The 18,470-nt window shown below is 49.1% G+C and overlaps 1 protein-coding gene across 2 annotated transcripts in view; it reads left to right on the forward strand.

The window, feature by feature from the left end:
- The window catches only part of LOC119464125 (rab-like protein 2A), a 411,477-nt gene that overhangs the window by 298,270 nt on the left and 94,737 nt on the right, over positions 1-18,470 (forward strand). The gene's annotated exons all lie outside the window — the stretch shown is intronic.

The following is an 18,470-nucleotide window of genomic DNA, read 5'->3' on the forward strand; positions in this document are numbered from 1 at the left end:
ACAAACGTATATTTGTGGAGGCACATTTAAAGACCAACTTCCTGTCGGTGAGTGTAGCTTTTTAACTATGGTGATCATGCAAAGTTCAAATCTCGTCAAAGGTCAGGACCGAATCATTCTATGTTGCCACTCTTTTTTTCGTACAATCACTCCTTGCATATTTTTCAAAACGCTGCTTCGCTGGGGAAATGTCGAACGTTGTTCTTACAATTCGAGAGCAGCAATTTAACAAATCTTTAGAGTAGTATGAACTTTGGAAGCCATACATTTTGGTTTTAATGTTAACATCATATTAGTCATTGAACGCTATAATAATAATGTCGTCGTAGTTCTTGCGACAAGCACATTGCCCTATCTATCATCTTGTATGCAGCTTTTAACTGACAAAGTACAAAATACTGAATGCTGAGTGCTGCTTGATTCCGTACTCACTCAGTCAAATTTATTTCGACTACATTTCTTTGGGGACAATTATTATCTCAGGCTTTGCCTGATAAACACGTGCGATTGTTAAAGAAGCCGCCATGTGTACCGCGCAGCTAAGAGGGAAGAACCGCAGTTGTCATTAACTCGAGCAGAGGGCAATGACGGTATCAGATTTTCGTGGCAATGACTTTTGCTGTGAACATTAGATACCATAATTATTTGCTTAGGCTTATACTTTATTAGTCTTTTCACAGATTCACAGATTTGACTCAGTTTTCATAGTCGAATAAAGCAGATAATACGAGCTTACATGTGGGGACGATCGATTACATCAAAACGTGCTTTACTGCGTCCAGAAACCTCTACCTCTGTTAACATCAGGCTTCAATGTCTGGACAACGTAAATAAAATAGTAAACGAAATTAAGAAGAAATCATGAACAATGATTGCCAATCTAAACGAATAGGCGAACACTTATGGAGAATCATTCACTTTATTAAGGAATGATGCGCTTCAAGGTTTATTTTTGTTTCAGTGGGGATATTTAATTCGCGTTTTTTGTTTCACTTCGTCACTACAATGATAACCGAGACATTAAACAGCACATCTCTAGTGGTAGCACGAATAGCTGCACATGAAATGCGATTCATCGTATCTGTTTTTTTAGGCTTTCGGGCGCCGGCGTAGATGGTGACTACCACCCTCCTCTCACGCAGCCGTCACGCGTACCAATGGGAAAAGCTGGATGGAGAGGTGAAAGGCAGTCTTTCGCGAGCACCCCGCCGCAGCATATAAACCTTCAAACACGCCAAAGTTCTCTCGCAATCGCAAGTGCATCTCAAAGAGCTACATTAATTGCAATTCGGCGACGAACATGCCCACAACTCAGTCATGCAAAGCGCGCGTCTTTTAGATTGGCGCCTTAATGACGGCAGGGAAAGTATGAGCACTGCAAACGAGCGATAGAGCCGTATAGAACCGTTCGCGATAATAATAATTTCCCCATTTGTCCGAAGTGCAATGCATTGAAACGATTGAAAGTTATAGATAGGTATAGCGTTGCGCTGAAGAGGTATCCGAACTATATCCTATTCATTCCTATTCATTCCTAATAGGAATCGCTAACAGTGCGGCATGCAATTTGTGCGGCTGCGATGAGACGCTAGAGCACCTTCTGTGTCATTGCCCAGCTTTTGACGCTCAACGACGGATTCTTCAAACTCAACTCAGCATGTTAGATAGCAGAGTGCTGTCAGAGGAAAAGATTCTGGGACCATGGCCTACGCATTCCTGCATGCGAAAGGCCACAACAGCTCTTCTTCAGGTCTTGAAGGAGACTGGACTTTATGAGCGCTTGTGACAGCGGACCTTCCTCTGCGACTGACTGTGTGAATAACTGACTCTTTATGTGTTTTTTTAGTATTCTCGCTCCTTATCTATTCTTCCCCTTTCCCTCTCCCCAAGCGTAGGGTAGCCAACCGGGCACGTCCTTGGTTAACCTCCCTACCTTTCCCTTCTCGTTTCTCTCTCTCTCTCTCTCTCTCAGGGGTTTGACAAACTGTTGGTAGTTCCTCTGAATGAAAATCGTTATAAATGTACTCGACTGTATATTATGACCATGGAAAATTGCAGTATTCTGATCATGGTATCAATCCAGAACTTCACCTAGAACTGAAAAGGAGCTTTATTAATGCGAAAACGTTACAGGACCCATTGAGCGAAAGTCCGTCGACGTCGCCTTAACGGAAAGATGGAGCCAAAAATGACCGATGGTGCAAAGAGTAATAACAAGTGGAAAAGGTCTCCGATTGACGTCAAATTCCGCAGGGAGGCTCCTCTAAACAAAGTAAATAAAGGGCTTCGAAAAGAAAATTTCGCACTGTCAGTCTTGGTGGGAATCGAACGCGGGCCTCCAGGGTGCGAGACGAGCAGGCTTCCCCGATGCCATGGCAGCTCCACGAATCTGGCTGAGTAAAAGTGTACCTAGTACGTGCATCATTTAGCACGTGATGGCACCACCAAAAGAGAGGAGGTGGAGCCACGTCTTGACTACAGAAAATTAGCGTGTTCATGACGTTCCATGGTATACAAACGCTATATATATAATGCTTAAACATTCCCCCACCTAAGCAGTCATAAGTGTCCTTGCCGCAATCTTATTTTGCTCGAACCGGTTACGGATTGAAACTTATCGATTTCCTTACTCATGAGTTAAAATGACAAGTAAATATAATGGTTATAGGTTCAGATTGAGCACTTTCTCAGCAGTTGTTTTTTTACGCATTGCCTGCACATGTGGCACAAACATGTTGTTTGTAAATGAGCCCGAAGTTGCTGGCATTTTAGAAGCGGAAACTCCGATAGTGTTTCCGAAACTCATGAACTTGCAAAATTGCTGACTATCAAATCGTCCTCTGGTGGACGACCTACATATAATCACTTATCTAGTGCAACACCATGCGCGTCAGGCTATTGGCATGTAGTCTGTGGCCGCAGCGTTACGCTATGTCAGTCAATTTCCTCAACAGAAAGCTGTCGCTGCTGTGTGTAGTGGCAGATAAAAGAAAGCGAGCAGAAAAAATAACCGAGGAACAAAATTCCCTACAAACTAGTACCAACTGTAGCAGCCATTTTTCGTGCTCTGGACGTTTTGTCTATAGCTCGAGTAGCTTAGATCACTATCCTCCAACCCAATGTCCGGTTCAACTATCCCAGCTTTCTGTTCTACTGCGCTTCTCTGCAATGATTTATATAGACTATAGAAGACAACGCGGTGTTTTTAACACCACTTTTATTTTCTCCTTTGTTCTTTCGGATTAGATTTAGATCTCGCATGGTAGCTGTCCACATTTGTATCCCTTTTATTTCTGGAGAAAAGCTGCTGCATGGCTGCGCGTCAACAGGATCGGCTGCCCAATACCTTACTGCCTCTTTCGAGCACCGCAATCAACAACACATTTTCTCGCGCCTATGAGGAATACTCCTCTTTAATAATCTAAAAATGATTTTCTTCGAAAGAGACAAGTGAGAGCCAGCGTGCTACAAATAATGCTAGGCAAGGAAAGCAGCAAGGCAGAAATATACGGCAAACGGAATATTTAGACGGGGAGGACGCCTCTAACCTCCGTAAAATACTAACGGACGTTTTTCGAAATCTTTCAAAGTAAGCCAAATTTATCCGACAATGTATCGGGACGCTTGTCCGTGGTGCGGCGGCTCGACAACATTATACAACATGTCATGGGGGTGTGAATAAATGCGTAGAAATTTAGAGACTTTTCTAGGTAGCAAAATTGACACTAGCAAGCAGCCGTGGGAAGCACAGCTCGCCAGCTCTGACCTGGAGGTGCAACTGGCACTTCTGGGTCACGTCAGGCGGGCGGCTGAAGCCAGTGGGGTCGTGAACTTGGGGCCCCACCCATAACATTCCGTTCCCATTCCCGCTTTCCCCCTTTACAATAAAGTTTCTTCATCATCATAAAGATACCACAACCAGCGCTTCGTAGATAAGCAGCGTCTTTTGAACACATTGGTATCTACACTGAATGGATGAGACAGAAAACAACTCCTAACCTTGCGCTCGGTCGTGCAACACTTGAAACAGCGAAGCTGGGCGATTGTAGCCCAGCATTTTCCGGAAGTGCTCGCGAACTTTTTCATCTTATTACTCATGATGATGATAATTTCTTTTCGAGTGTCTCGGACTTACGGCCGTCACTGCGCGTTGCATAACGCAGCTTGCAACATGGACACCGCGTTCCAATGCCGACACCGCGTTCCAGGAGACCCGCTCCGTGAATGCATCTCTCTCTCACTCGCTCTCATAGCACGCAAAACCTCTTCACATCGCAAAGCACGATCGTACGAACGCGCCAGCTGTGGACGAAGACGACGACCGCTGTATCTTGAAAGCCATCATAGCGGGAGCAGAGTCCGCCTTTCTCTGTGTTTTTGCGGCTTAGTTCGCGTTGATGCGAGCGGTGACAAGAACGTCAATTCACTTGAGGCTGCTGCAGCGCTTACTCAGTCCAGCGTTTTCAAAGCGAGTTTCCGAGGTCGTCGAGTGAAATGCGTCCATGTTTGCTTGTGCGTGCATGGCACTATGTTTGTTCATTTAGTTGGTATGCCTATGCTTACAAGTTTCCATGACCCATACAATTAACTACTATCCTTACTTCGTATAGCTCTCCGCTAATTTGTTATCGCAACTGGTGCTTCGCATTTCGGCCGAAACTGCGTCTTTAACTACGCGCAGCCTGCAGGAAAGCTCGCCTACTCTTCTTTAGAGCCCCAACTGCAGGAACATTTTTAACCTATTTTGAATTTGAACCGTAAACTATGTGAACCCTATTTTCCACAGTGTAGACATAGACATGCATATAAGCAAAATTTTGCGCTGGAGATATGAGTGGAGTCGTCACAAAAATTTCATGAAAACATACGTTTATGATAGCGGAACTGAAACGAAAAATACGGTCATTACGACTCGCCAGAAGTAACGCATGACCGACAATGCGCAGCTTCTTGTGATAACGTCTGAGATTCCGTGCCGCCCATGGCATATTGACACGTATACATGTTTATCTTTCACCGGTGGCCGCTTTCCACCGGCTAACAAATGTTAAACGTTATCGCTCGGCGCAGGACGCGCCTGTATCGGAAGTTTCTAGAACGTTATCGATGCTTCATTTCGTTGCCTGTTTTCACCGACGCTTATGTTATCTGATTGTGTGACCGACGCGAATTGTCTAGAACTTTCTGGAAGACACGCGGGCATCAGGGATTAATCTGGAACCTTCGATGACTCAGGTATAAAAGCCGACGCGTCGCGCCGCTGATCAGATTTTCGACAACCGCCGACTGTGTTCGCCGCTATCGTTGTGCTTTGAGTGTAGCTTGCTTTTGTGGGCACAGGTTCGCCCAATAAACAACCAGTTTCGTCATACACAGTTTTATGACTGTTTTCTTTACCGTCACTACTACGTGACATCTGGTGGAGGTGCTAGTTCGTTCATGCACCGAACGCCCCCGCAAAACCCAAGCCCGAAACCGGAGGACGAGACCAACGTCGCCAAGGAACAGCGAGCTAGCCGTAGGCAGCAAGGACTTCTGCCGGAGTACGGACTTCTTCCCGAAAAGACCACTGCAATCAAGGCCAAGTCAACAACCAGAATGGCAGCACCAGCGTCCCCCATCCTGCTGCAACAACCTCGGGAGCCACCGACCTTTCGTGGATCATCGGCTGAAGACCCTGAAACCTGGCTGGAGACATATGAGAGGACCGCGACGTTCAACAAATGGAGCGACGACGACAAGCTGCGCCATGTTTATTTCTCGCTTGAAGACGGCGCCAGAACCTGGTTCGAGAATAGGGAGCGTGCACTAACAACCTGGGACCTCTTCCGAGCCACATTCCTGGACACCTTCAATAGCGTCGTCCGCAAAGAAAGAGCTGCAGCCTTGCTAGAAAACCGTGTACAGCTCCCGAATGAGAGCATCGGTATGTACACTGAAGAAATGACTCGATTATTCCGGCACGCCGACCCCGCTATGCCAGAAGACAAGAAAGTTCGCATGCTGATGCGGGGAGTTAGGCAGGAGCTATTCGCCGGACTTGTGCGGAATCCACCAACGACAGTCCAAGACTTTCTCTCGGAGGCTACGACGATCGAGAAAGCACTGGACATGCGCAACCGGCAATACAATCGCCGTTCGACGCCACAGTATGCCGAAGTCCAAGGACTCTCCCACGACCTACGAGAGACCATCAGGGCGATAGTACGCGAAGAGCTGCAGAAGTTGCTACCGTCGTCGCAGCCTCAAGTTGCTTCCATCGCCGATATCGTGCGGGAGGAAATCCAGCAATCGCTAGGACTTCCCGAATCACCGCAACCTCAGCCGGAAGCGATGACCTACGCCGCCGTCGCCCGTCGTCAAGGCCCCCCTCCGCGCTCGCGCCAGGGCCCCATAACGCCGCAGTTCCGTCGTCCACCGCCGCCGCCGCCAGCACGCCCGCCCGTCGCCCAGCGCAGCTACCAAAGGAAGACAGACATTTGGCGCGCCCCCGACCAGCGCCCGCTCTGCTATCACTGCGGGGAAGCCGGCCATGTCTACCGCCGATGCCCATACCGAGAGATGGGCCTACGAGGGTTCGCCGTCAACGCGCCACGTCCACAGCTTGGCGAGCGACCACGCGACATCGCTGACTACCTCGCCGGAGCCCAGTGGCAACCACGAAGACCCTCACGCTCGCCGTCACCAGGACGTTACCTGTCGCCGCAGCGCCGAACATACACTGGCCCAGCCCGGGGCCGGTCCGTGAGCCCCTATCCGGGAAACTAAAGACAGCAACCGATGGAGGTGCGGTTGCTGTACGACGCAATGCCGAAGATCCTCCGCCGCCGCCGACGACGAAGACGATTCGCGAATCATCACGACGAGATATCAGAACGCCGCCTAGCAACAGCCTTGACAGCACTTCGCCGCCGCAAGAAGACCGGCCGACGCGACGTAGCAGCAGCGGAGCAAGCCGACGCAGCCGGGATCCGACGCCACGACTTAACCGTAATGCTAGACGATGGTCTACCGACTTAGACGTGCTCATCGATGGTCATAACGTCACCGCTCTCGTCGACACTGGCGCCGACTATTCCGTCTTCAGTGGCGCGTTCGCCGCCAAGTTAAAGAAGGTGAAGACGGCCTGGCAAGGACCCGATATCCGGACAGCGGGAGGCCACCTAATAACGCCGGCTGGAATCTGCACAGCCCGAGTCACGGTAAACAACCGCACTTACCGGGCGAGCTTCGTAATCCTGCAGCACTGCTCCAGGGATGTCATCCTAGGCATGGACTTTCTAAACCAATACGGTGCAGTCATCGAGTTAAGATCCAAGTCGATAACGCTTTCAACGCACAAGGCCATACCACCGGATACAAGCATAAGTTACCATGCCTTGAATGTGCTTGAAGAACAAGTCACCGTTCCGCCTCGCTCCAGCGTAATGATTTCCGTCGGTACCGAAGTGCCTGAAGACATGGAGGTCATCATCGAAGGCGATCATCACCTACTGCTCGACCGTGAAATTTGCGTCGCTAGAGGCATAGCTGAGCTACGTGCAGGGAAAGCAAGGGTGATGCTCACGAACTTCAGCCCTTAATACAAGCACATTAACAAAGGCACCACGGTCGCCTACATCGACGAAATAGTACAAGCCAGCAGTGCTTTCGCCTTCACGGATTCCAGTGCACCTGCAACGAAGACTATAATACCTGAACCAACTTTCGACGTCAATCAGAACCTTCCCAGGCATAAGAAAGAAGAATTAAAAGCTCTGCTCCTGCAATACAAGGACTGCTTCTCGTCGTCCTCAAAAGTTCGACAAACCCCTGTCGCCAAGCACCGCATCATCACCGACGAAAATGTCCGCCCACTCCGTCAGAGCCCGTACCGAGTTTCGGCGCGCGAACGTGAAGCCATAAGGCAACAAGTCGACGAAATGCTACGCGACGACATCATGCAGCCGTCCAAGAGTCCGTGGGCGTCCCCCGTGGTGTTAGTGAAGAAGAAGGATGGAACCCTACGTTTCTGCGTCGATTATCGTCGCCTCAACAAGATCACGAAGAAGGACGTATACCCCCTCCCACGTATTGACGACGCCTTGGATCGACTCTACAACGCAAAGTATTTTTCGTCGATGGACCTCAAAACCGGCTACTGGCAAATCGAAGTCGACGAGAGGGACCGGGAGAAGACTGCGTTTATAACACCAGACGGACTGTTTGAATTCAAGGTCATGCCGTTTGGTCTTTGCTCGGCACCTGCGACTTTCCAACGCGTCATGGATACAGTACAGGCAGGCTTGAAGTGGCAGACTTGCCTCGTCTATTTGGACGACGTCGTTGTGTTTGCCTCAAGCTTCGAAGAACACCTGCGGCGCCTTGAAACAGTTCTTCAAGCAATCAAAACCTCCGGACTCACTTTAAAGCCAGAAAAGTGCCGCTTCGCATATGAGGAGCTCTTGTTCTTGGGCCACGTCATCAACAAGTCTGGAGTGCGCCCCGACCCTCAGAAAACTGCAGCCATCCCCAACTTTCCTCCGCCCGCCGACAAGAAGGCAGTGCGTAGATTTCTTGGACTGTGCGCCTATTACAGGCGCTTCGTCAAGGACTTTTCGCGGATCGCTGAGTCACTGACGTACCTCACGAAGGCGTACGTCGAGTTCAAGTGGGAGACGCCGCAAGTCGAAGCATTTGAAGAACTGAAGCGACGCCTGCAATCGCCGCCAGTACTTGCGCATTTCGACGAAAACGCCGATACCGAAGTCCACTGCGACGCAAGCAGCGTAGGACTCGGCGCCGTCCTTGTACAGAGGACTGACGGACTAGAAAGGGTTGTAAGTTACGCTAGCCGGTCGCTATCGAAGGCGGAAGCAAATTATTCCACAACAGAAAAGGAGTGCCTCGCCATCATCTGGGCTACATCAAAGTTTCGTCCCTACCTCTATGGCAGGCCCTTTAAAGTTGTGAGCGACCACCACGCCTTGTGTTGGCTAGCTAACTTGAAGGATCCTTCAGGTCGCCTCGCACGATGGAGTCTAAGACTTCAAGCATTCGACATCACCGTCGTTTACAAGTCCGGGCGAAAGCACTCTGACGCCGACTGCTTGTCTCGCGCCCCCGTCGAACCGCCGCCGCAAGACGACCAGGATGACGACACTTTCTTGGGACCCATCAGTGCCGACGAATTCGCCGAACAACAGCGAGCCGACCCGGAACTAAGGAGCCTTGTAGACTACCTGGAAGGCAAGACCGTCATTGTGCCGAAGGTCATCAGGCGAGGATTGGCGTCGTTTTTCTTACAAAACGACATTCTCCTAAAGAAGAACTTCTCGCCTCTCCGAGCCAACTACCTCCTCGTGGTACCCGCAGCATTGCGTCCAGAGGTTCTGCAAGCTCTCCATGACGACCCAACGGCTGGACACCTCGGTTTTTCCCGCACGCTCGCGAGGATACAAGAAAAATACTACTGGCCTCGCCTCTCTGCCGACGTCGCCCATTACGTAAGGACCTGCCGCGACTGTCAGCGACGCAAAACACCGCCGACAAGGCCAGCCGGACTTCTACAGCCAATCGAGCCACCTCGCCGACCGTTCCAGCAGATTGGGATGGACTTACTGGGGCCTTTTCCGACGTCGACGTCCGGCAATAAATGGATCGTCGTAGCTACGGACTACCTCACCCGCTACGCCGAAACAAAAGCCTTGCCCAAAGGCAGTGCCGCCGAGGTAGCCCGATTCTTCGTTGAGAACATCCTCCTGCGTCACGGTGCCCCAGAAGTCCTCATCACCGACAGAGGTACGGCCTTCACGGCTGAACTAACTCAAGCCATCCTGCGCTACAGCCAGACAAGCCATCGCCGGACCACCGCCTACCACCCGCAGACGAATGGCCTCACCGAGCGCCTAAATAAGACCATCGCCGACGTGCTGGCAATGTACGTCGACGTCGAACACAAGACGTGGGATGCAATCCTTCCGTACGTGACCTTCGCATACAACACGGCCATGCAAGAAACGACGCACATGGCGCCGTTCAACCTGGTCTACGGAAGGAAACCGGCAACGACGCTTGACGCCATGCTACCGGATGTCTCCGACGAAGAAAATCTCGACGTTGCCACCTATTTGCAGCGTGCCGAAGAAGGTCGACAGCTCACCCGCCTGCGCATCAAGAACCAGCAGAGAACCGACAGCCGACACTACAATCTTCGACGACGCTACGTCGAGTACCAGCCCGGAGACCGTGTTTGGGTCTGGACTCCGATACGCCGACGAGGACTTAGCGAGAAACTCTTACGTCGCTATTTCGGACCATATAAGATCATCCGACGTATTGGCGCACTGGACTATGAGGTAGTGCCGGACGGTATTTCGCAATCACAGCGGCGCCGCGCACGACTTGAAGTCATCCACGTGGTGCGTCTTAAGCCTTTCTACGCCCGCTGAGGAACTTAGGGGCTTTGTTGCTTTGTTATTTTTGTCCCTTTCTGTACGCGTGGTTTTGTTTTCGCTTTCGTGTTTGTAGCATCGGGACGATGCTTTTTAAGGGGAGGGTATTGACACGTATACATGTTTATCTTTCACCGGTGGCCGCTTTCCACCGGCTAACAAATGTTAAACGTTATCGCTCGGCGCAGGACGCGCCTGTATCGGAAGTTTCTAGAACGTTATCGATGCTTCTTTTCGTTGCCTGTTTTCACCGACGTTTATGTTATCTGATTGTGTGACCGACGCGAATTGTCTAGAACTTTCTGGAAGACACGCGGGCATCAGGGATTAATCTGGAACCTTCGATGACTCAGGTATAAAAGCCGACGCGTCGCGCCGCTGATCAGATTTTCGACAACCGCCGACTGTGTTCGCCGCTATCGTTGTGCTTTGAGTGTAGCTTGCTTTTGTGGGCACAGGTTCGCCAAATAAACAACCAGTTTCGTCATACACAGTTTTATGACTGTTTTCTTTACCGTCACTACTACGTCACTACTGTTTATTTCGGGGGGACCTGCTGAGATTAACGCATACATCCGTTAACTACCAGCTGCACGCACCCTCTGCTTAAGGGCTATGTAGAAGCAGGTAATGAGAAAATTAGGCAAGTACCAGCCATACATGTTTTGCTCAACATTGCGCCATTAATATCTACTGCTCATTTATATTTAATTTAATATTAACAATGCAATTTCGTCGCAGTTGGCCTCTCTGCTTCTCCGGGCAGCTGAAGTGCACAATCAAGTTTCTGTACAAAACAAATTTATGTTTTTCAGTTGAAGCTTGTATACGCTAGCCTGAGCCGTTGATATAACGTTAAAAAAACAACCCAGATTCTGTCAGAGGTACTCAGGTGGTCGGCATTCGCTCGTGCGACTGCGCCCGCGTTCGTCGTCTTCGTCTGCTTCCACATCTGGCTGCATTGCCGTTAATCATTTTCATGCGTAGAATTTCACTTCTTTTTTGTCGTTGTAATGGGGAGGCCATGTTTACGGGGGTATGAGCCATTTCTTAAGGAGGTATGAGCCATTCATGAGCCACTGACGACGTGTCTTAACGCGCTTGAGCAATGCCGCCGCGAATGCGCTAGGGAAAGAGCTCGTCGTCGACGTGCCGATTCTAGCGTGAGGGCTTCAAAAGCCCAGGCGAAACGTCAGCGAAAAATCGCGGACCCCGAGTTGCGGGAGCGTGATGTTGAGACCAAACGTCAGCATAGTCTAGCCCTCAAGGAACCCGACAACGGTGATGATGATGATGATGATGATGATGATGTGTTGTGTTTAGTGGCGCAAGGGCCAGATATGGCCAAAGAGCGCCATGCAAGTGGTGATGTGACGATGTTATGTCAATGCAATTGGCAGATGGATTCCAATAGGTAGATGTTACATGGCTGTAAAAGGGCCTAAAAATCAGTCGCTGTAAAAGTGCGTAAAATACATATGTATTAAAATAATGAACATGACAGTGAGGTGTGCTGTGACTATAAAAGATAAGTTTAGCGCCATCATAATCAAATTTACGAGTGCGGAACTAGCACTACCGCCTCACGAGGCCCTTAAACGCAAGGGTACTGAGGCGTGTGCTCTACAAAAACAACTATCGCAGGAGCACCCTCTCGTGAGAGGGTGCGCTACGAAATTGCTGGGCTAATAACATGTAGCCCTACATCATTTAGGTAGTTGAGAACTGTTTTCACATTAAAGAATGGTTCTGAGCCCAGAAACAATGTTGGATGTAGTGGGATATGGTAACGAAAGGCTTGTGCAAAGTGCTTTTTCCGTTCGGTTTCTGCTTTCTTACACTCGACGAGTACGTGGAGGACAGTGATAATTTCACCATATCTTCCACATAGTGGAGGTTCGTTGCCAGTGAGTAGGTAATTATGGGTACCAAATGTGTGCCCTATACGCAGTCGGCAGAACAAGACATCAATTCGTCGCGTTTTCGTTATGGAGGGCCAGAAACATATTTGTGGCTTAATCACATGAAGCTTGTTATTTGTTTCTGCGTCCCACAAGCGTTGCCAGTGGCTTCGAAGTTTCTTTCGTAAGAAAGGCTTGAGGTCTGTGGCAGGAGCAGCAGCAGTAGGGGTAGCTTGCGATGTAATTGTTGTGGCCATTTGGTCTGCTAGTACATTGCCCTCGATGCCTCTATGGCCAGGCACCCAGCATATAATAACATGCTGGTTAGATATATATGCTGTACACAGAAGGGAATACAGCTCACAGAGTATAGGATTTTTGTGTTTGCAGAATGACATTAGGGCGTTTACAACGCTTAGGGAGTCCGTAAATATAATTGCCTTTTGAAGTTTTGATTTCCTTATGTGCTTTACAGCCGACAATAGTGCATGAGCCTCAGCCGTAAAGATACTTGTTTCCGAGTGCAGTACACCAGATTCCGAGAAGGAAGGCCCTACAGCTGCATAAGATACCCCGTCATGTGATTTAGAAGCGTCTGTGTAAAACTCTGTGCATGAGTACTTGGCCTGGAGTTCAAGGAAATGCATTTTGATATGTGCCTCTGGTGCGTGCTTAGTGACCTCTACAAACGATGTATCACAATCTATAAGCTGCCACTGCCACGGCGGTAACAATTTTGCTGGAGCCATAGGAAATTGTTCAAGAAGTGGAATACCCATTTCGTCACAGAGGTTCCTCACACGCAATGAGAATGGCTTTCTTGCTGCAGGTCGGTTATGGAAGAGTGTGGCAGCGGTCACATCGTTTATTGTTGAGTAAGAAGGATGTTCAACATTTGCTTTTACTTTCAGAAAATATTTAAAACTGCTGTATGACCGCTGCAGATGAAGTGACCACTGATTCGGCTCTACGTAGAGGCTCTGGATTGGACTTGTCCTGAAAGCACCAGTCGCGAGGCGGATACCCAGATGGTGGACGGGGTCTAGGATTTTTAGTGCACTTGGCGTTGCTGAATTATAAATTATAGACCCGTAATCAAGGCGCGAGAGGACAAGACTGTTGTACAAGTTTAAGAGACACTTTCGATCACTGCCCCATGTTGTGCGCGATAGAAGCTTTAGGAGGTTCATTGTCCTCAGGCACTTTGTCCTCGGACGCTTAATATGAGGAATAAACGTGAGCTTAGAATCTAAAATGATTCCCAAAAACTTGTGCTCGCTGCTCACAGAGAGCGCATCTCCTTTGATTTCAATAGTTGGGACTGGCGTCACGCCTCTCTTGTTTGTGAAGAGTACGCAAGTGCTCTTCTGTGAATTAACTTTGAAACCATTTTCATCTGCCCATTTGGACAATTTGTTTATTCCAAGCTGCACTTGTCGTTCGCAGATGGCAACATTGCATGACTTGAAGGCTATTTGCACATCGTCGACATAAACAGAATAAAACATTGTGCGTGGAATGACTGTGTGCAGGGAATTCATTTTTACTATAAATAGTGTGCAACTAAGCACGCCTCCCTGTGGCACACCGGTCTCTTGGGTGAATGACTTGGACAAAGCGTTGCCCACTCTTACGCGGAATGTGCGATTAGATAGGTAACTTTCGATGGTATTTAACATGTTGCCACGGACACCCATCGCCGAGAGATCTCGGAGAATGCCGTAGCGCCATGTCGTGTCGTAAGCCTTTTCTAGGTCCAGAAATACTGAGAGGCAAAACTGCTTATGTATAAAAGCATCTCTAATATAAGATTCAAGGCGAACAAGGTGGTCTGTTGTGGACATACCTTCTCTGAAACCGCACTGTAAGGGATCGAGTATTTTGTTGCTTTCAAGAAAATGGATGAGGCACCGGTTAATCATTTTCTCGAAGAGTTTGCATATACAACTTGTCAGAGCTATAGGCCTATAGCTACTGGCCGAAGAAGGTTCCTTGCCATCTTTTAGAATAGGAATTACGATTGCTTCTTTCCATGCAATCGGAATGTAGCCGGCAGAGAACATGGTGTTAAAGAGTGACAGTAGTGTTTTGTGGGTTTCAGGGTGTAAGTGTTTTATCATTTGATATAGTATTCTGTCACTTCCTGGAGCAGACGCGTTACAACAATTCAGTGAAGCCTGAAACTCCGCCATGCTAAATGGACAATTGTATGCTGCATTGGCTGTGTCTTTCTGACCCAGAGGTTGTCGCTCTGCTTGTTGCTGATATCTTAGAAATGTATGTGTGTAATGAGAGGTACTGGAAATATGCTCAAAATGTGCTCCTAGACAATCAGCCTGGTCCTCAAGAGTGTCTCCTTGTGTGTTTTCTAAAGGTAGAGGATGGGTTTCGCGGCCTTTTATTTTGTTTACCCTGTTCCAGGCTTTGCGTTCGTCTGTATAAGAGTTGATGCTGGATATGTATTTTTCCCAACTTTTTCCCGTTTAGCGCGGCGGCGTGTTCTTCTACCTTGTGACTTAATCGCCTTGAAGTTAATTAGGTTTTCTGCGGTCGGGGAGTTACGAAGGAGATTCCAGGCCTTGTTTTGCTTTTTCCGGGCTTCCCTACACTCCTCATTCCTCCATGGAATGCGTCGTTTCGAAGGCGACCCATTTGTTTGGGGTATACATACTGATGCAGCATCAATAATAAACGCTGTAAGGTATGCTACTGCAGCATCAATATCAAGTGAACGGACATCGTCCCAGGGCAAATGTGTTTTTTCACGAAACCGCGTCCAGTCAGCTGAGTCGACTTTCCATCGAGGAACGTGTGTAGAGCACTCAGATTGTTTTGTAAGGTTTAGTACGATGAGGAAGTGATCACTTCCGTAAGGGTTGTTAATCACATCCCACTTCAGATATGGCACAATTGTACTGGACGCTATGCTTAAGTCTATGGAAGAAAATGTTTTATGTGTAGGGCTGTAGAATGTTGGCTCTTTTTTGTTAAGCAGGCAGGCACTTGAAGAGAGTAGAAAGTTTTCTATTAGTCGTCCTCTCGCATCACAGCGAGAGTCGCCCCACAGTGTACTATGTGCGTTTAGATCACCAACGACTATGTAAGGGTGATGGAGTTCATCAATAAAGCTTTGAAATGTTGTTCTAGAGAGTTGATAACTTGGGGGGATGTATATAGACGCGATGTTGACCAGTTTATTGAATAGCACTGCTTCGATAGCAACTGCTTCAAGAGGAGTTTGGAGTTGCAGTTTCCGACATGCAACGCCTCTGTCGGCAATTATAGCTACACCGCCTGACGATGTAGCAGCATCTTCCCGGTCTTTCCGGAAAATGGCGTATTGCTGAAGAAAGTTTGTCTGTGTAGGTTTAAGATGTGTCTCCTGAACACACAGCACCTTTGGATTGTATTTGTGTAAAAGTTCTTTAATGTCATCGAGGTTGTGCATTAGGCCTCTTACGTTCCAGTGTAATATTTGTGTATCCATTTTGTTTGTGTTTTTCGGCTGTGTGTCAAGAGACTAGTCTAGTTGGCTTACGGAGCCTTTCCAGGCCCCGTAATCCGGGGTTTGTCTTTCTTGGAGCGGTCGCGAGAATCGCGTCGCTCCGGAGGCGCTGGATGCGCCGCCTGGCTTGGGGTTGTGTCCATCGACTCCAAGGAGCCGCTGGACTTCCGCTCAAGCGAGCGGGGTGTTTTCGGTGTGGGCCTCGCCTCGAAAAGCAGGGCCTTGGAGGCCACCAACCCAGAGGTCGATGGACCCTCCTTGAGAGACGGCACAGCAGCGCTGGCTGCTGTCGCCTGGGGAGCTGGTGGCACGGCCGCAGCCACACTCTTCGTGGACCGGGCTGATGCCGGAGTCTGCTGCGGCGTTGCCCCCCTACGCGCCGCACCAGCATACCCTGCAGAATGAAGAAAAGAAACACGCTTTCGTGCTTCTTGGAAAGAGGTGTTTTCTTTTACTTTGAGTGTGATGATGTCTTTTTCTTTTTTCCACGTAGGGCAGGATCGAGAATATGCTGCATGGTCACCATCGTAATTTGGACAGTGCAGGGCGCGAGTACAATTGTCAGATGTATGTTCATGATCGGCACATTTTGCGCATGTCGATCGGCCTCGGCAGTTTTGAGAGCCATGGCCAAATCTTTGGCATTTGAAACATCTGCGTGGGTTCGGAATATATGGTCTTACTCGGATTTTCGTGTATCCTGTTTTAAGGGTATCTGGGAGAGTACTGGAGCCAAATGTAAGGATTAGATGCTTCGTGGGAATTTCAATGTTGTCTCGTTTATTCTTTATTCGCTGTACTTGTGTCACGTTTTGTTCTTTCCAGCCCTCGAGGAGCTCTTCTTCGGTCAAGTTCAGGAGGTCTCCGTCAGACACTACTCCTTTGCATGTGTTCATAGATCGGTGCGGAGTCACCGTGATTTTTACATTACCGAGTGTTACTAGATTGCAGAGATTTCCGTGCTGGTGCGGGTCGCGAACCTCAAGGAGGAGGTCGCCGCTGGCCATTTTCGTTACCTTGTAGCCGGGCCCTAGTGCATCAGTTATGCATTTGGCAACAATGAAGGGAGAAATCATTCTTGTGGTCTTTTCAGTGTTTTCACTGTGAATCACGTGAAATCGTGGGAAGGTGTCTTTGCGTTGGCCAAAAAAGTTCAGAGTTTCTTCGGTGCGCCCTCTTTTGCTAAGAGGGCAATCAGACAGACGAGGGAAGGACAAAACATCCATAGATAATTAGTTATTTTCGGAGGCTATGCCAGCCACCCACCACCGAGCCCAACAAGGGGACGCTACGAGACCCGAAGGAGACGCAGACGCCAGCTGTACATAGCCACTATAACCTAATATAATAGACCCAAGGTTGGATAGATTACACCAGGTTAACCCTTGCTGCCTGGAAAATTGGAAGTAAAACGAAGCGAACAGAAGACAGGAGAGATGGAAAGTGGGGGACAAAGACGAAGGTTGGAGGGGGAGAGAGACAGGAAAAGGCAACTACCGATTTCCCCCGGGTGGGTCAGTCCGGGGGTGCCGTCTATGTGAAGCCGAGGCCAAAGGGGTGTGTTGCCTCCGCCGAGGGGCCTTAAAGGTCCAAACACTCAGCGTTGGCTCAACCCCCAGGATCCCCCTTTCCCCGGACACGGCTAAGCCGCGCACGGTTAGACGCGGGAGGGTCCAGCCCTCGTGTGCTCGGGTCCGTGGTGTCGCAACACACCAAACGCCTGCTGACGCAGACGCCCCTGCGGGCCCCGACAACGGTGGTGCACTCCTCGGCAACGCTAGTGCCAATTTCCCCGGTGCGACGGCCTGCTTTCAAGGCGATTTTCTCAACCGGAACTTCGTGTTACGTCCAAAGCCCGGAGACAAACGTAGAACAGTAGCAAGCACTTTATTGCTACATAGTGCCGCGAGTACGACGGAAGTGAACAGTGAGCGGGGAGGCAGCCGAGACATGCCAGCTTTATAGTTATCGCAGTCGGGTCACATGATTACTGGGCAGCTTAGCTGGCCGCTCTTATCAACAAAACGTGGCGCTATCGCATACATGACACTTCGGAGCTAGCTGCAGTGCGTGTGACCGGTTCTGGTTCGAGCACAACGTGGTACTCGTCAGTGCAATTGATTCCGAAGAACACCAAAGAAACATTCGACAAGCTTCGCTTACCCCCATTTACTCGACAGCGGAGGGGCTACTAATTTTTTTTCACCATTAATATTAGGTTATGCGAACTGGCAGTTAAGTTCAAACCGATTTCCACCATAACATTTTTTCTGAAGTTGAACAGGAACCGAGCAGTGTTCGCCGAGCCGAAACTTAAACCGGAAGAAAATTAATTTTAGTACGACCCTTTGGAGTGCCAAGGGTAATGTAGGAGAGACAGAGACCAGACTACAAGAAAGTGTATATGTTGTGGAGAACACACTGAAAGACATGGGGCTGAAATGCTCGGCAGCCAAGTCGGAACTCTTGGTCATTAAACATCGCAGAAAAGGTCGTAAACCAAGAGGCAACATTCCGGAAGAGGAGCCAAGAGTGTGCCTATACACTCATGAAGGAACCGCAATCAGGCTAGTTGGAAAAATCAAGGTTCTTGGTTATCACATAGAGGAAAACAATGCCAATTATAGTACA

Source organism: Dermacentor silvarum, chromosome 9 (assembly GCF_013339745.2).
Source record: "Dermacentor silvarum isolate Dsil-2018 chromosome 9, BIME_Dsil_1.4, whole genome shotgun sequence".
In the NCBI taxonomy this organism is placed as follows: domain Eukaryota; kingdom Metazoa; phylum Arthropoda; class Arachnida; order Ixodida; family Ixodidae; genus Dermacentor; species Dermacentor silvarum.